This window comes from Callorhinus ursinus, unplaced genomic scaffold (genome assembly GCF_003265705.2).
Source record: "Callorhinus ursinus isolate GAN/ISIS: 27379988/994484 unplaced genomic scaffold, GSC_fseal_2.0 scaffold7, whole genome shotgun sequence".
In the NCBI taxonomy this organism is placed as follows: domain Eukaryota; kingdom Metazoa; phylum Chordata; class Mammalia; order Carnivora; family Otariidae; genus Callorhinus; species Callorhinus ursinus.
The window spans coordinates 17,045,524-17,061,318 of NW_027397069.1; positions in this window are offsets into that span (position 1 = coordinate 17,045,524).

Here is a 15,795-nt window from a genome sequence, read left to right on the forward strand (position 1 = left end):
AGTGTTTACAAAATTTTAATTTTTCGCATACTCCCAAATGGTCTTAGGAGGCTAGAAGAGCTTATACGCTCTCCAGCATCTTATGAGAGTTCCAGCTAGCCCACTCTTGGTAACATGGATATATTCAATCTTTTAAATTTTTGCAAATACGGTCACTATAGTTTTAATTGTCATCACTTTGGTCACTTTGAGATTGAATACCTTTTCATATAGTTACTTCCGTTTATGTATTTTTACATTCTTACCCATATATTTGTCTCATTTCAATTGTGCTTTATTTTCTTTGAAATGATTTATATTTGCCCTTTATATTTAATCCATATGAATTCTTTCTTTTTTTTTTTCTTTAAAGATTTTATTTATTCATTTGAGACACAGAGATAGAGATAGAGAGCATGAGCAGGGGGAGAGGCAGAGGCAGAGGGAGAAGCAGGCTCCTTGCTGAGCCAGGAGCCTGATGTGGGGCTGGATCCCAGGACCCTGGGATCAAGACCTGAGCCGAAGGCAGACGCTTAACCATCTGAGCCACCCAGGCGCCCCTGAATTCTTTATTTCTTGTACTAAAGTACTTCCACTAAGTCTGCACTTATTCATATTTTGTTTACGGCATTGTTTATCATAAAGAACTCTTATTGGGGCACCTGGGTGGTTCAGTCGGTTAAGCATCTGAATAGTGATTTCGGCTCAGGTCATGATCTCATGGGTCCTAGGATCCAGCCCTGAGTTGGACTCTGTACTCAGCAAGGAGCCTGACTGAAATTCTCTCTCTGCCCCTCCCCACTCACGTACTCTCCCTCCCTCTCTCGCTCTAAAATAAATAAATCTAAACAAAACAAACCTTAAAAGAGCTCTTCTTTTGTGAGTGACTGGGTGCTTTGTGAAGTGTGTGTGTGTGTTTACTGCAGTCAAATATCAGTATTTATTTATTTATTTATTTGAGAAGGGGGTGGGGCAGAGGGAGAGTATCTTTAAAGTGGACTCCCTACTGAGCATGGAGTCCAGTCTGGGGCTCAGTCTCAGGACCCTGAGATCATGACCTGAGCTGAAACCAAGAGTTGGCACTTAACTGACTGAGCCTCCCAGGCGCCCCTATTTATTTATTATTGATTCTATATCTTACTTAGGGGTCTGCGAGGTCTGTGAAATGAGTTTGGGGGTTTTCCAAAATTTTCTGCACACTGTCATAGTTTTAAACATAAAAGAATTATCTATTCTTGAAATTTTGATAACAATACTACTAACACCATGTGGGAAAGGTGAGTTTAGGTGTTCTTTTTGCAGTGGTTCTTATTGAGCTTCAGCCAGAATACTTTACTGGACCTTTCTTTGAGTTGTGTATTGTTCTAGACAGTTTGCTCATTCTCAGGGTCCTTTTTTTTTTTCTTCACACCTAGAGAGAAACATTGAGTTCCTGCCATCTACACTCTGTGGTTGGCAAGGGCTTCCTAGTCCAGAGGGCCTTTTTTTGTTTGTTTTTGCTTCTCACCTCAACTACTCAGCTTTCCTCTGAATTAGAATTTAACTATGAGAATTAACACACACAAAAAGTTCACATTTCTTTCTCTTTTCTGCTTCTAGAGAGATGGTTGGGAGATGTACTTAAGGGGACAATATGGTGGTTAAACAGATTTAGCCTTGAGGCAAACTGCCGGTTTCTGTGTTGTGACTGTGACTCTAATTAGGTTTTCAACCCTGTAGTTACACAATGTCACTGAATCTTGATTTCCTAATCTATTAAGGGGATAATACTTCCAACCTCATTAGGTTGGTGTGAGCTTTAAATGAGTAGATATTTGTAATGTTCTTAGAATAGTGCTTTCCCTTACTGTAAGTGCTCAATGAGTATTATCTAATATTACAATTATTTAACAGGAGAGCATAAAATTGAGTGAGGTTAAATCATTTTGGCCTTTTAATATATGTGGCACATATAAGTCTTAACCCTCAAACATCCTTGCAGAAATGGATAAATATTATTTTCTATAATTTAAATGCATTTTCATGTTTTTTACTTTTTAATTGAAGTATAACATGGAAATTAAAAAAGCAAAGTATACATGTGCAGTTCAAAACACTATAACAAAGAAACCACCTGTGTAGCTACAACATATCAGAAAATAGAATATTGCCATCAGTCCAGAAGCTTCTTTATGCCTTTTGCCAATTGCTACCCACTTCCTGCCTCTACCTCACAGACTTATTTGGACTTCTAACCCTGTAGTCTGGTTTAGACAGTTTCTGAATTTTATTTTTTTAACTTTTAAAAATATGTATTTAGTTATTTACTTCTGAGAGAGAGAGAGAGAGCACACACATGAGTGGGGAGAGCAGCAGAGGGAGAAGCAGGCTCCGTGGCTGAGCACGGATCCCCGTGTGGGACTCGATTCCAGAACCCCGAGATCATCACCTGAGCCGAAGGCAGAGGCTTCACTGACTGAGCATGTATTCCTTTGTGTCTGGCTTGTTTCACTCAACACTATGTTTACTGCAGTCTTGGGTAAAGCAAGGTGATAAGTGACCCTCAACTCTCCAAAATGTGCCTCAGTTTCTACAGGTGGGAGGGAGGTGGGCTCAGGAGAAGTTCAACCTTCAAGGAAGAGGAGAAACCAGCCAACCTTTTTTTTTTTTAAAGATTTTATTTATTTATTTGAGAGAGAGAGAATGAGAGATAGAGAGCACGAGAGGGGGGAGGGTCAGAGGGAGAAGCAGACTCCCCACCGAGCAGGGAGCCCGATGCGGGACTCCATCCCGGGACTCCAGGACCATGACCCGAGCCGAAGGCAGTCACTCAACCAACCGAGCCACCCAGGCGCCCACCAGCCAACCTTTTAATGACAGCACGGGCATTGTTTGGATCAGACAATGAAAGAGTCTCTAATGTAAAAATAATTCAATTTCACCAATAATTATTTTTTTCCTCTACCACCTCATTTTTCCCAGCCTGGATTTCTATTTTATTCTCTTATTTTTCTAGACTAAATTATTTCAGTAAACTCAGGATTTCTTTTTTATTCCCCGGAGCAGTTGCTATGTTCAAGGGATTTAGGTAGTTCTAAACCCATGGGATTAAGGGATGGAGTGAAATAGTACAACCCATTGTCGCCTGCTGCACAAACATTGCTTTCATATCAACCTTGACCTCTGGACACTGATGGTTTTCACCTTTGGAAATTCAAAGGCCGAGATTTGTAGACAAGTTTAGTAACTCCTCTGTCATATCCATATCTGAGACAAAAAGAAATTATTTACTATTTCAAAAACATTATTCTATTACATATATTTTTTTAAGATTTGATTGATTGATTTATGAGAGAGAGAGAGAGCACAAGTGGAGGGGTGGGGGTCGAGGGAGAAGAAGAAGCAGACTCCCTGATGAGCAGGGAGCCCAACGTGGGGCTTGATCCCAGGACCCTGGGATCTTGACCTGAGCCGAAGGCAGATGCTTAACAAACTGAGCAACCCAGGGGTCCCTCTATTACATGTATTTTAATAAGTAGTGAGAGTAGGTAACCATTCCTCATAGCTCCTCTTTTTCAAAAATAATTTTGACTATTTCCACCAGCTTCTTGCAGGTGATCTTTAGCATAATGTTGCAAAGATCCATTGTGACTGCACTTTTTAGAAAGACGGGTCTTGTTAATGATAATGTGCTTTTCTTCTTCTTTATTTATTTATTTTTTTTTGTGGGGGTTGGCTAAGCCACACAATAAGATGATACAAATTTGGTTAGAGGCAGATTTTAGGATATAGCAAAATGTTTTGTAAATTTTTACCATTTCTTATTCTTACTAGATTTTTAGAAGTTTCTTCTAATTCTGGAGAGTTGGATTGGCTTTCTCTGTGTGCTTAGGAGCTGTCTGTAAAGGCTTGCTTTCACTGCCCATGGAAGCCCGTGCAGGAAACCAACTGTTGGGGAGGTAGATGGGGGGGGTGCTTGTGGCCATTTGAGGGAGGTCTGCAGGCAGGGTGCTCCAAGCTGTTCTGGGCAGGCTTCCTGGTGGAGTTCACACAGAGATTAGTAAGATCTGTGTTGCTTTGATGAATTCTGAGTCTTGGTAACTGGGCTCCCAGACTTTTCCACACACTCAGCCCATGACTGTCATATCAGTATTCTGTGTGGGGCACAAAAAATGGGTCTAGAGGGCAGTGTCCAATAAAGCCTGGGGAAGTCAGGCTCTCCTTATGATCTCACTTTTACCCCCGAGGAGAAATTCTGGCCTGAGGTGGTCTCTTTTAGACTTGAGCTGTGCTCCAAAGTCAGTGTAAAGTAGGTAAGAAGAACTGTTCTTTTGATGCTCTTTAATACATCTATTCTCAGATTTTATGCTTTAGTGATGTGCCAGAACTTCTTCCCTGAACTCCCAGATTCCCACAAAGGTATTCTTGTCCATGGGTGGTTGTCAAAATCAATATTCCATAGAGGTATGATGGTAAAAAAAAAAAAAAAATGCTATTTGGCCATCTTGCTATTGTCACTCCATGAATTGGATTTTGATGTTTTAAAATTCCTCAGTGGCAACTGCATATAAAATTAGTAGTTCAGATTAGGTTATGACCTGCACAATTGTTCTTTACTGTGGATTGTAACATTTATCATCTAAAATATCCTATCACATGTCAGTTTTTCTCCTCCACTTTACATCTTAGTGAAGGTCTCCTTCCTAAACTCCGCTACAAACAAACTGGGAGTCATTTAGATTCTTTCTCTTTCTTCAGGATGCATGCCAATATTATCTCCTAAATAGTTCTTAAATGAAGTCTCTATTTTTCTTTCCTACATTTGTTGTCCAAGGTAGGCCCTCAGCATGACTTTCCGGGATTACACATTCTATCTCTTGATTCTGTGTCTTTTCTCATGTTCTGACAACTTCAAACTTGTCTTCCTGCCTGGGGCCAGGCTGCTTCAACCTACCATGCTGCTTAATAGCTAAGATATGCTTTTTAAAAACTGCTGATGAAGATCCCTCTTCCTTGTGTCACCAAGCTTCAGAAAGGGGTTGCAGACACTGATGTAGACCTGTCTCAGGGACACGACAACGGGACCCTGAATTCTGCAGTGCCGCACTCCAGGAGAAGCTGCAAGCTTACCTTAGTTCATCACATGAGCCTGTTCATTTTCTAATATTACTAGACATGAATAAATGTGGAAAGCACTAAACCAAAATGGTGAAAATCCTTTCAGTCAATGACATATAAGAATTTCCATGCACAGCTATACCATATAATGTGCTTGTGCAAAATTTTAAAAGCATATTCCTTAGCCCCCAACAGACAATTTTAATGTTACCCCAAGTGGACAGCAGGCTTACCTAACAGTATCTTTGTGCTTATAAAAAGAAATTGCTCCTTGGCAATAAATGCAGCCCTGCATCAGATTTCAACACTGGGACCAGTTTCACTGGGTACCCCCGAATAGTAGTGGCCTCACCTCCCTTTCCTCATCTCTCAGTGTAGCTCCTGTCTTCTTTTGAAGTGTCTATCATATTATTTCACAAATAATACCTTTACTCTTCCTGTCATTACCGATTTGGAAAACCCTCTCTACCCTCTCTTCTTTAACAATTTTTATTTACCCATATGCATTCAATTCAAGTGCTACTTTTTAGAAGCTGCTTTGCTCCCACTGAATTTATTATACACCACTATCACGGTCATTATCACACCATCGTCTGTTTCTAGTATTTGACTTTTCCAATGGACTCAGACTCCAGAAAGTTAGATTACTTCTATCCAGAATTTTACTCCTAGGGATCTACCTAAGAGTAATGAAAACATCTGTCCATCCACACAGACTTGCCCTCAAATGTTCTTACTGGCATTGCTCATAATAGCCAGAGAGTGAAAATAACCTAATTGTCCACCACTGTTGAATGGGTAAACAAAATATCTTATAACCGTAAAATGGAACAATATTCAACTATAAAATTCAACTACAAACTATGGATACATGCTACGAATATGGATGAACATCAAAAACATCATGCACAGTAAAAGAAGCCATACACAAGAAAGCACATATTGTATTATTCCATTTATTTTAAAAGTCGAGAAGAGTTAAATATTTAGAGACAGAAAGTAGTTTGGTGATTGGCTGGAACAAGGGAGAGAAAAATCAACAATAAATATGCATAAGGGATTTTTAGAGTGATGAAAATACTCTAAACCTGATTAATGATGATAGTTGCATAACTTGGTAATTTACCATAATATCCTTGAATTATACACCTGAAAGAGATAAATTATATGATATATGAAATATTCCTCAATAAAGTTATTTTTTAAAACTCAGATTACATCTTTATTCATCTATGTAGTTTTAACTACAAACCCAAAATCTGGCCCCCACAATTTTTTGATGCCAAGTGTTCAGCTTTCCCCTTGTTTCTACATAGTTATTTGTTTTACTTAGTTATTACATCTTCATTTATAATTAGAATATAGAAGCCTTATCTTCAACTAGTAAAATTTTAGTTGATAACATTATCACCCGTGACTCTAATGTAGTTCCATATAATATTTTGTTTACTGCTCATTGTGCATTTTGCATTTTTCCATAGTACTTTCTGCTGAAAATGAGTTGGGATAATTCCTGAAACAAAAGTTCTATAATGAAATAGAAATCTGCAAAATTGCCTAATATTAGCCGTTCTTGAAAAACTCATAAGAAAGATGGTGTTATATAGTTTTAGGAATCTTGAGTTAAGAACTCTGTTTAAGTTTTTGGTCTGCTAATTCTATGATAATGCTACATTAAAAAAAAAAAAGCCAAATTGGTAGTGGCTTATAACAATAAACATGTACTTCTCACTCACAGCTCTTGGGGTCAGCTTGATGTGAGTCTAGTCACTTCAAGTATCACTCTTTCTGGGACCTGGGTGAAGAGGCTGAATGTTCCTGGGGCAGGGTCTTTTCAGAATGAATGACAGGAGACAGGAGGCCATGCTAAACCACGCAGACACATATAAAACCTATACTTGGATGTGGCTTATGTTGTGCCTACGAATCAGAGGCCGAAACCAATGGTCTGAGGAAATATACTTTATCCACAGTGAAGTCACAGAAAGGGAGGGAATGGAAGGAATGTGACCTGGGAAGCAGAGTTTTCTTAACTTAGAAATAGAAGTCACTCCCCTATATTTTTATAACAAGTTTATAATCCCAGATTAATGGGCCATAGATTGGGAACAATGACAGCGTGAAATTGTAATTCTTAGCTCCAAATCCATACTAAAAGCACTGGGCTTGTTTTTAAAAAAAATATTGATGCTCAAGCTCAATGTAGAGCAGCTGAAGCAGAATCTTTGGGGGGTGGCATCAGGCATTTGTACTTCCAAATCGCCTTCATTTGACCCATGCCTGTGTAAGGAAAGGTTGAGAACTATTGATGCAGAGAAATGGCATATGGCAGAATAGTTTTGATATTCTTTATCCACACATCTCTAATTAGATTTCAATACTTATTATCTCTAACCTTAGGTCCATTTTACTTCAGGCATATAGAATTTTGGTCTTCTAGTTACAGAAGGAGTTGTTATTTTTAAAGTTGAGGTGGGCTTTATTCTAGTCTGGTGGCCTTATCAGGATTCTAAATTCTATTTTCCTGAGAGTGAGTCTGTAGGGAACAGCAGATTATGAATCTCTTTGTGTGATTTTTAGTCTTCTATCTTTCTCTGTATATTCTTATATGGGAAAGAGAATATATTTTGAGTCACAGATACATTATGATTAACTATTATGTCTTCCAGGAGGAATAGAAAGCACAATATGGTCTCGATGTTCTATATTTGCATAGTTTTTAAAATGCATGGCTAAGTAATTGCAACATTGTTTTAGAAATGCCATAGGATATTAAATCTTTTTGGCCTCAAATATTTCAGTCACCCCATAGGAGACTCTTATTTTTACTGTAAACTAAGGATCTGTTATTTGGCTTGAGTTATATTTATTGCTTTTTAAATTAGTTTTCAAATACTTTGAATATAAAACACTATTTTATAACCTATATTTAGTGAGTTAGAAACATTCATTTATATTATCGCTTTATTCATATTTACGATTTGAAATTCTTGAGTATATGTAACACGGCCATTCAGAGTACAGAATAAAGGAATGAAGAAGTCTAAATCATATCAAAGCGTATTAGCAATAAAAAGGCAAGAATCAATACAAAAGAAAAGCAGAGTACATAAACCAGGATAAAGTAATCAATAGCTGTAGATTATAGTATACAATTGCAGATGATCGCAGGAAAATCCACTTGAGTTATATAGTGATACTAAAGAGGTATAACAAATATCCACTGCAAATTTGCTTCAAACAAAGGACAAAGGAGACCCCAAACAATAATGGTGAAGTTTAAAAGAAGACTACTGACAAAAGAGAAGAATATTGAAATTATAAAAATTTCTGAAGCAATTTAGGAAATAGGTTTTGGAAATGGTTTTGGTTTCAGGCCACCAAAAAACAAAACAAAACAAAACAAAAAAATGGGTCCTAAACCACAACACAGGGCTAAATTAGATATTACTCATTGGGTATTACTTTTGTAAGGAATTAATGTGGGTTGTCCCAGTTCTTTATTTCTGCATTAAAAATAATCATAGAATTAGTGGATTAAAACAACAGTAATTGTCTTTTCTTTTGTGGGACTGGAGGCTGATTGGTCTCAGGGCTTGTAATTCCTTGGTCACTGGCTTGTGGGGCCAGTCAGATGGTGATTAGGGTCTGGAATGATCTCAAAGGCCTCCATCTGACCTGGGCTTCCTCACATCATGGTGGCTGAGTTACAAGAATAAGTATCCCAGGAGAACCAGGCAGAAAATAGATTCCCTGTAATGACCTAGCTTTTAAAGCCATATCATGTCACTTCCACTGCAGTGCAGAGATTCAGAACGCAGATGTGTAGAGCCATATCTCAAATGGGAGGAGTGTCAAGGTCACATTGTAGAAACAGGTAGGATGGAAGATTTGTAAATACAATATGCCACAGGGATCTTAAATTTCCTTTAAATTTCACTTTTGTTGTGGGCAATAAAATTTTACCCAGCCTTGCATAATGCAAACATCACAATTTACCCCAAACAAGAATTTTAATATGGAGGCTAAAGTTTTGGATATTTATAGGATATAAATTAGTGCAGGTATCCCAAGAATTTATCTCGCTGTTGAAGGTATAACATAGGTAGTCACCTGTGTCTCAGGCCCGAACACATATTACTCTCTTTCTCATCATTGCAATTCAGCCTTGGTCTTAATTCCTCTGGAATTCCAAGACAATCTGTTTATTTGGTTCTTTAGTTTTGCACAGGTAGCTTCTCATACTTCAGTGCTCTGCTCATATCAGGGCTTCCAAGGCCAGCATTTGGCCACCTCTTCCCCTTTTTCATCATCTTACACTATTTCCCTGATTTTATCTACATCCCACCCTCACTTGCGCATTAGGTGAAAAACTCAATGAAAATAGCCTCTCATGTTCAAGCTAGTGCCTGCCACAGAGAAAGCTTCAGAAAAAGTTTCGTGAATCAATGAACGGCTAAACTGATTTTGTATGACTGCTGTAGGCAGCGTAATGTTGGGGGGCATCTCTGCCTTTCTTAAATGGTCATAAATCAAAACAACCTGCAGCTTTTGGGTGTGCGTCTCTACCCTGTTATTCTGAAGCTGTGCAGAAAACAATTAATTCTTCCACATGTTAGATTATACTTCAAAAGTTTGAATACAGCGTCCCGTCTCATTTATATCCTCATGTCACTTTAAAGGTTGTGTATGCTTTTAAATACTTCTAATGTGACAGGTTTCTAATCCTCTTGTCATCTTTGACACATTTCTCTGGAGGTTTTCAGTTTTCACATGACCCTTTGAAAGTGTATGCTCCCAGTAGAACATAATACTTTAGGTAATGTCTCACCAGCTGAGGTTATGATACGACATCACCTCCTTTGTTAGGGGTTCTATATTTTTATTTTTGCAGAATAAAATGTTTTGCTTCTTCTGAGGAAATATGTTTCACAAAATAATCAAATGTATATTTCCATTTTTAATTGTATAATTTTTGCCAAAGCGAAAATCAGAGACCTTTAATTTGTCAAGTGTCAAGTATCAAAAATTTTAGGGCTTTTTAAGGCTGACATTAAGGAACCAAGAAAACAAAAGTTATTCTAAATAGGTTATGCTTCTAAAATAAATCCAGAGGATTGACACAAAATGAGATCATGCTGTTTTCACATCCGAGATCAAAAGAAGCTTCCAAATAATTCATAAGACTTCTGCTTTAAAGCCATATGGCTGGCATCTCTGAAATAACCAGCCTGAACTTCCTATTTAAAAACAGTAAAGACCTTCAAAAACAGAAGAACACAACAAAACTTAAAATTGATTAACAACTAATTGTTAGAATTACTTAAATTTGTAATTATTTGGCTTATGTGGTTGGGTCAAGGCTCTCTTTTCTCATAGCCCTGTTCATATTTTGACTCTAAATTCTGTAATCTATAGAACTTTGGTAGGAGCATTAGCACAATAGTAAAACTTACTTAGATTCAAATCAAAGGCTCATCCCTTATTACCTTATTGATTTTGAGACAAGTTACTTGGCATCTTCATGCCTCAGTTTCCTTATCTGTAAAAGAAATGTAGTAATAGAATCAAATCAGAAATGCATATAAAATACTTAAAATACACAACGCATAGGACTCACTAAGCATCAAGCAAGTGCTCAACAAATGTGGGCTACTACTAGTCATGTTCTTCTTCTTTTTTTTTTTAAAGACTTTATTTATTTATTTGAGAGAGAGAATGAGATAGAGAGAGAGAGAGCATGAGAGGGAAGAGGGTCAGAGGGAGAAGCAGACTCCCCGCTGAGCAGGGAGCCCGATGCGGGACTCGATCCCAGGACCCTGGGATCATGACCTGAGCCGAAGGCAGTCGCTTAACCAGCTGAGCCACCCAGGCGCCCAGTCATGTTCTTCTTATAAAGGTTTGCTTAAAACTATCGAGACATGTAATTCTTCCTTCAGTGTTTTCTCTATTGACTAAGAAATCTACGTTGTTAGCACCAGAATATTGAAGTTCTGTTGCTCCAGTGCTAAGAATTTGCCTTTGAAGGGAGGCATCTGGGGTTACTATCTCCATCAGCATGCCCACCACTATTGTGCCTCAAACCCCTGAATTCTCCAGTAGACCCTTAAATTACTTAAGTTCATGTCTACAGACTGGCAGCTTGAGTATCATCTGGAGATAGTTAGAATTCAGAACTTCAGTTCTATCCTGGATCTACTAATTCAGAATCTGCATTTTAATGAGATGCCAAGTTTATTCATATACTTACCAATATATAAGAACTGTTACACATTTATTTGAAGACTATAACTCCCAGCAAAAGACTGGTCAAAGGACTAGGTGAGAATGTGAAATAGGATCTTTAGAATCTACTAGTAAATCCAGTTGTGCTGGTTTGGAGTCAAAAGCAAATGCTACACTCCAGAATGTAAAGGTATTTCCTATCTATTTTATGTGTACACAGTTGGATACACACAGGGGAATACAGAAGGGATTAATGGTCCAGTGTTTGGGGCTGGAAACAGAATATATCAATTGACCTCCAGCTCCAGATATAGGAAGAGGATTTGAACTGAAACCAATTAGATGGGAAATAGAAAGAAAGGACATTGAAAAGTACTGTTTGTATTAAAAAAAAAAATGCTTGGATACATTTCTCACAACAAATGAAACATTTTTAAAGAAATAACTGGAAGAGAGTCTGAAACACAGGAGATAACAAATATATATATGTCGAAGTCAACCAAAAGAGAACAGAAAATGACAAAGAACAAGATGATCTTCCAGGCTTTAGGAAGCTCTATTTGGTGGTAACAACAGACAATTATAAACAGATGCCATGAGTGCGTTTGTTTGCACAGGGCATATGAGAACTCTTATGGGCATCCCATTCAACATGTGTGCATGGGTGACAAGGAGGTTTGTAAAAGACAGCAGTTCACCTGAATTTAAAAGGCACAATTGCTGTTTCTGGGGATGGAAGGGAAAATAATGACGTTCCAGAAAAATCAATGTAGCCTTTCCCATGAGTCCCATATGACCCACAGGCAGCAGGAGATGTCTTTGGAGAAGTAGAATCTACAGCATGGAGGTTCCCACATGATACCCCGAAGAGCTTGTATATAATGGGGTGGGAGTAGAGGTTATTTTAAATGAGGCTTTGCAAGGGCAAAATGTTAATGAGTTTTTTTTGTATATAATGATGATAATAAGAATACCTAACTGTGTACTGCCAGTGTATTAGGTGTGAGATATATGTGTTTGTGTGTATTTTCTATTGTCTTGTTTTATCTTAATAAAACAAAACCCTATGTGTTAAGGGCTGCAATTATCATGTCAGAGGTGAGAAAGTATAACCTTAGGAAACTTAATTAATTTTCTCCAAATTATGCTCAATGAAGCCTTGCACAGAATAATATATATGTATAAAGGGGCCTTACCATAGTCTTGGGCAGGACTATAGAATGGATCATTTTTCATCCTTCTCATGAATGGAAACACATGATCAATGAAAATGAGGTTTTTTGTATTTTTCACCTCTAACTTCACCATGGCCTACCCTCACTTCTCAGGAAAAGGAAAAAGTAGACATTTCTTTGTGATAAAAATGAGTGATCTCAAGAGATGTAGGCAGTAGCATAAAGAGAGAGATTGGGACTTTATCAGTGTATGGTCACCACAAGCCAACTGCAAAACAGAATCCCGGCCTGGCTGAATGGGGTATTTGGTCTTCGGGACATGATATAAGAGCACTGAAGATCTTCGACAATCTTCAAATCAACTCTTTCTGGGTCACACTTGTCCAGTCTGAACCAGTTACCCTCCATTGTCCTACGTATCTGGGGAGAAGTGCTCAGCTTGGGTTCTCAACTGACCATCCTCTCAGGAATTTTACCCACTTTTCTGTTATTCTTGATCTATTTTCCTTATGCCATTTCTTTCTTTCTCAGTTTACTGTCTTATTTGAAGAGCACATCTTCCAAAAACTTATTGATAACTGCTCCTTGGGGGAAAATTTTACTGAGATCTTGAAATTCTGAAAATATTCTTATTCTACCCTCATACATCATTTTCTATTACTATTGTAATTTATTACTATTTTCTGGGTATAAAATTTTTTTGATTGGCCATCATTTTCCATTAGACTATTTTATTTTATTTTATTTTTTTATTTTTTTATTTTTTTTAAAGATTTTATTTATTTATTTGACAGAGAGAGACACAGCGAGAAAGGGAACATAAGCAGGGGGCGTGGGAGAGGGAGAAGCAGGCTTCCCGCGGAGCAGGGAGCCCGATGTGGGACTCGATCCCAGGACCCTGAGATCATGACCTGAGCCGAAGGCAGACGCTTAACGACTGAGCCACCCAGGCGCCCTCCATTAGACTATTTTAGATATTGCTCCATTGACTTCTAGCTTCCAGAGTCACTGTTGAGAAATCTCACGCCATTCTGAGCTTTCTGTGTGACTTTTAGTGTTTTTTTCTAGAAGCTTCTTTTATCTTCTCACTGTGCATAACCCATTGATACTCCACAGTCCTGTCCTTTCTGCAGTGAAATTGGTGTTGGTCTACTTTCATCAATTTTGGTTATCAGTAATAGCATTCAATCTGATAATGTGTATTTTTTGGTTTTGGGAAATTTTTTTATGAATTTCTCTATTCTATTTTCTAGGTAATCTCTCTTTGGAAGTGCTAACTCCTGAATGCAGGATTTTCTGGTTGAATCTTCTAATATAATTTTTATTCTCATATTCTTCATTTTTTGTTCAATTTTCTTTAATATTTCAACTTTATTATTAATTCTATTTTTTTCATTTCTAGTACCATGTTTTAAATCCCCAAAGTTTTTTTTAATTCTTTCTTTTTACTTTTTTTTTTTTTAAAGAGAGAGTGCACGCGAGAGAGAGCAGAGGAGGGGCAAAAGCAGAGAGAGAGAGAACCCAAGCAGGATCTGCCTGCCCAGCGCACAGCCCAACGTGGTCCTAGATCTCACTACCCTTAGATCATGACCTGTGCCAAAATCAAGAGTGGGATGTAAACTGACTGGGCCACCCAGGTGCCCCTTTCTTAATTCCTGAAATATTCCAAATATTATATCTGAGTTGCACTATCTTTTCTTACTTTTCTGAAGATATTTACAATATATTTTAAATTACTGCATAATTTCTGTTTCCACCAATTGGTTTCTTTTCTGTTGATTTTGCTCTTTTTCTGTGTAGTTAGAGGCTTTCCTCATATAGCCAATAATTCTTGATTTTAGCTTATATTTAAGGATAAAACATATTTTTTGAAAACCTGACATCATATTCTGAACACAGAATGAAGCATGATAACCTTGGAATTTACTGTGGGCTGATCTGAGCAGAGTTTTTAAGGGGTAATTTCTCATTCCAGCATATTTGAGTCTTTCTTCTTGATGGATCAATTTTTGCATTGAACAGGGTTCCAAATTCTTGCTCAGAGACTGAAGCATCACTTCCAGCATTGAAAGAACAGAGAAGTGGAAGGAATTTCAGCATTCAGCATTCACATTTTTTCACCTTCTAGAAGTGGTACTTAAATATTCAATTATTCTAGGAATCTCTCAGCCTCAGAATAATCTGTTTGACTCTTTTGAGGAGAATGGAGTGAGGGTAGTGAAGGTTGACTTCTAAATGCTTCTCACATTTTCCCCCCACCCATTTCTTATTTTAGTGACATCCCTTAGCCATCAAGTGAGGCTGGGTGTGTTGTGTCCCTTACTAGAATGAGGACTCTCAGCATCAAATCTATTACTGTGAATAGTAAGAGAGAGTAGTTTCTCTGAGGGTTGACATTTAATAGAAAAATTATGTTTGTTTAACAGAAATACATTTATAACTGTGTATATGTATTTAATTTGTAACAATTTCACATTTATACTACTTAATTTTCTTTTTTACTTTAGAGCAATCTTATAAATGTGAACATATTTTATAGAAAATGAATAAACAAAAGGCAGTGTATTTGTAAAGCTATGGAAACAAGTACTAGCAATTTAGAGACATGCTGATTTTTATGAATTAATCAGAACTATCAAAGACAGATAGAATTACATGAATAATACTGACTAAAGGGTGAAAATGATACGCTGGTTAATATCAAAGTCTTCCTTGTCATTAATATGGAGAATTGTGAAAGTGAATTGTGTAAATTTTTGTTTGAAGTGTAAATATACTAACAAGTAGTCTATTTTACAACTGTGGAAATTATAGAACATTTGCATGTTATGGAGTTTTTATTTTATAAAACAAACTATAAATAAAACTGTATATAGGGGAGTATTGGGAGTATTTAAAGAAACACAGAAAATACTGTTTTATACTAAATTTTAAGTGACACAAATTGCTGATTAAACAGAAGACTCTGAAAGTTATCATTAGAGGTGGCAGACAATGTTCTCTCCTCTAAGCAATCATTGTAACATTGCGCAGAGGGGCAGATGAATAGGGAGTGAAATTAAATGAGATTGCACATCTCTCTGTGTGTTTCAGAGAGATAGGCATTTTAAACTGGATCATGAAATGGATTGGGAGGTAAAAAGAAATCTGAGATAAATGAGAAGGCAAGCATGAGATTGAGCATAATACAGATTCGTACAAAAAGCTCCCACACAATTTAGAAAATAGGAAGTTGAGATCTGTCTCTGTTGCTTCAGAGCAAACAAAATGCGAATTTAAAAAGAGTCAAAGTGGAGGAAAGAGCATATTTTTCAGAGTA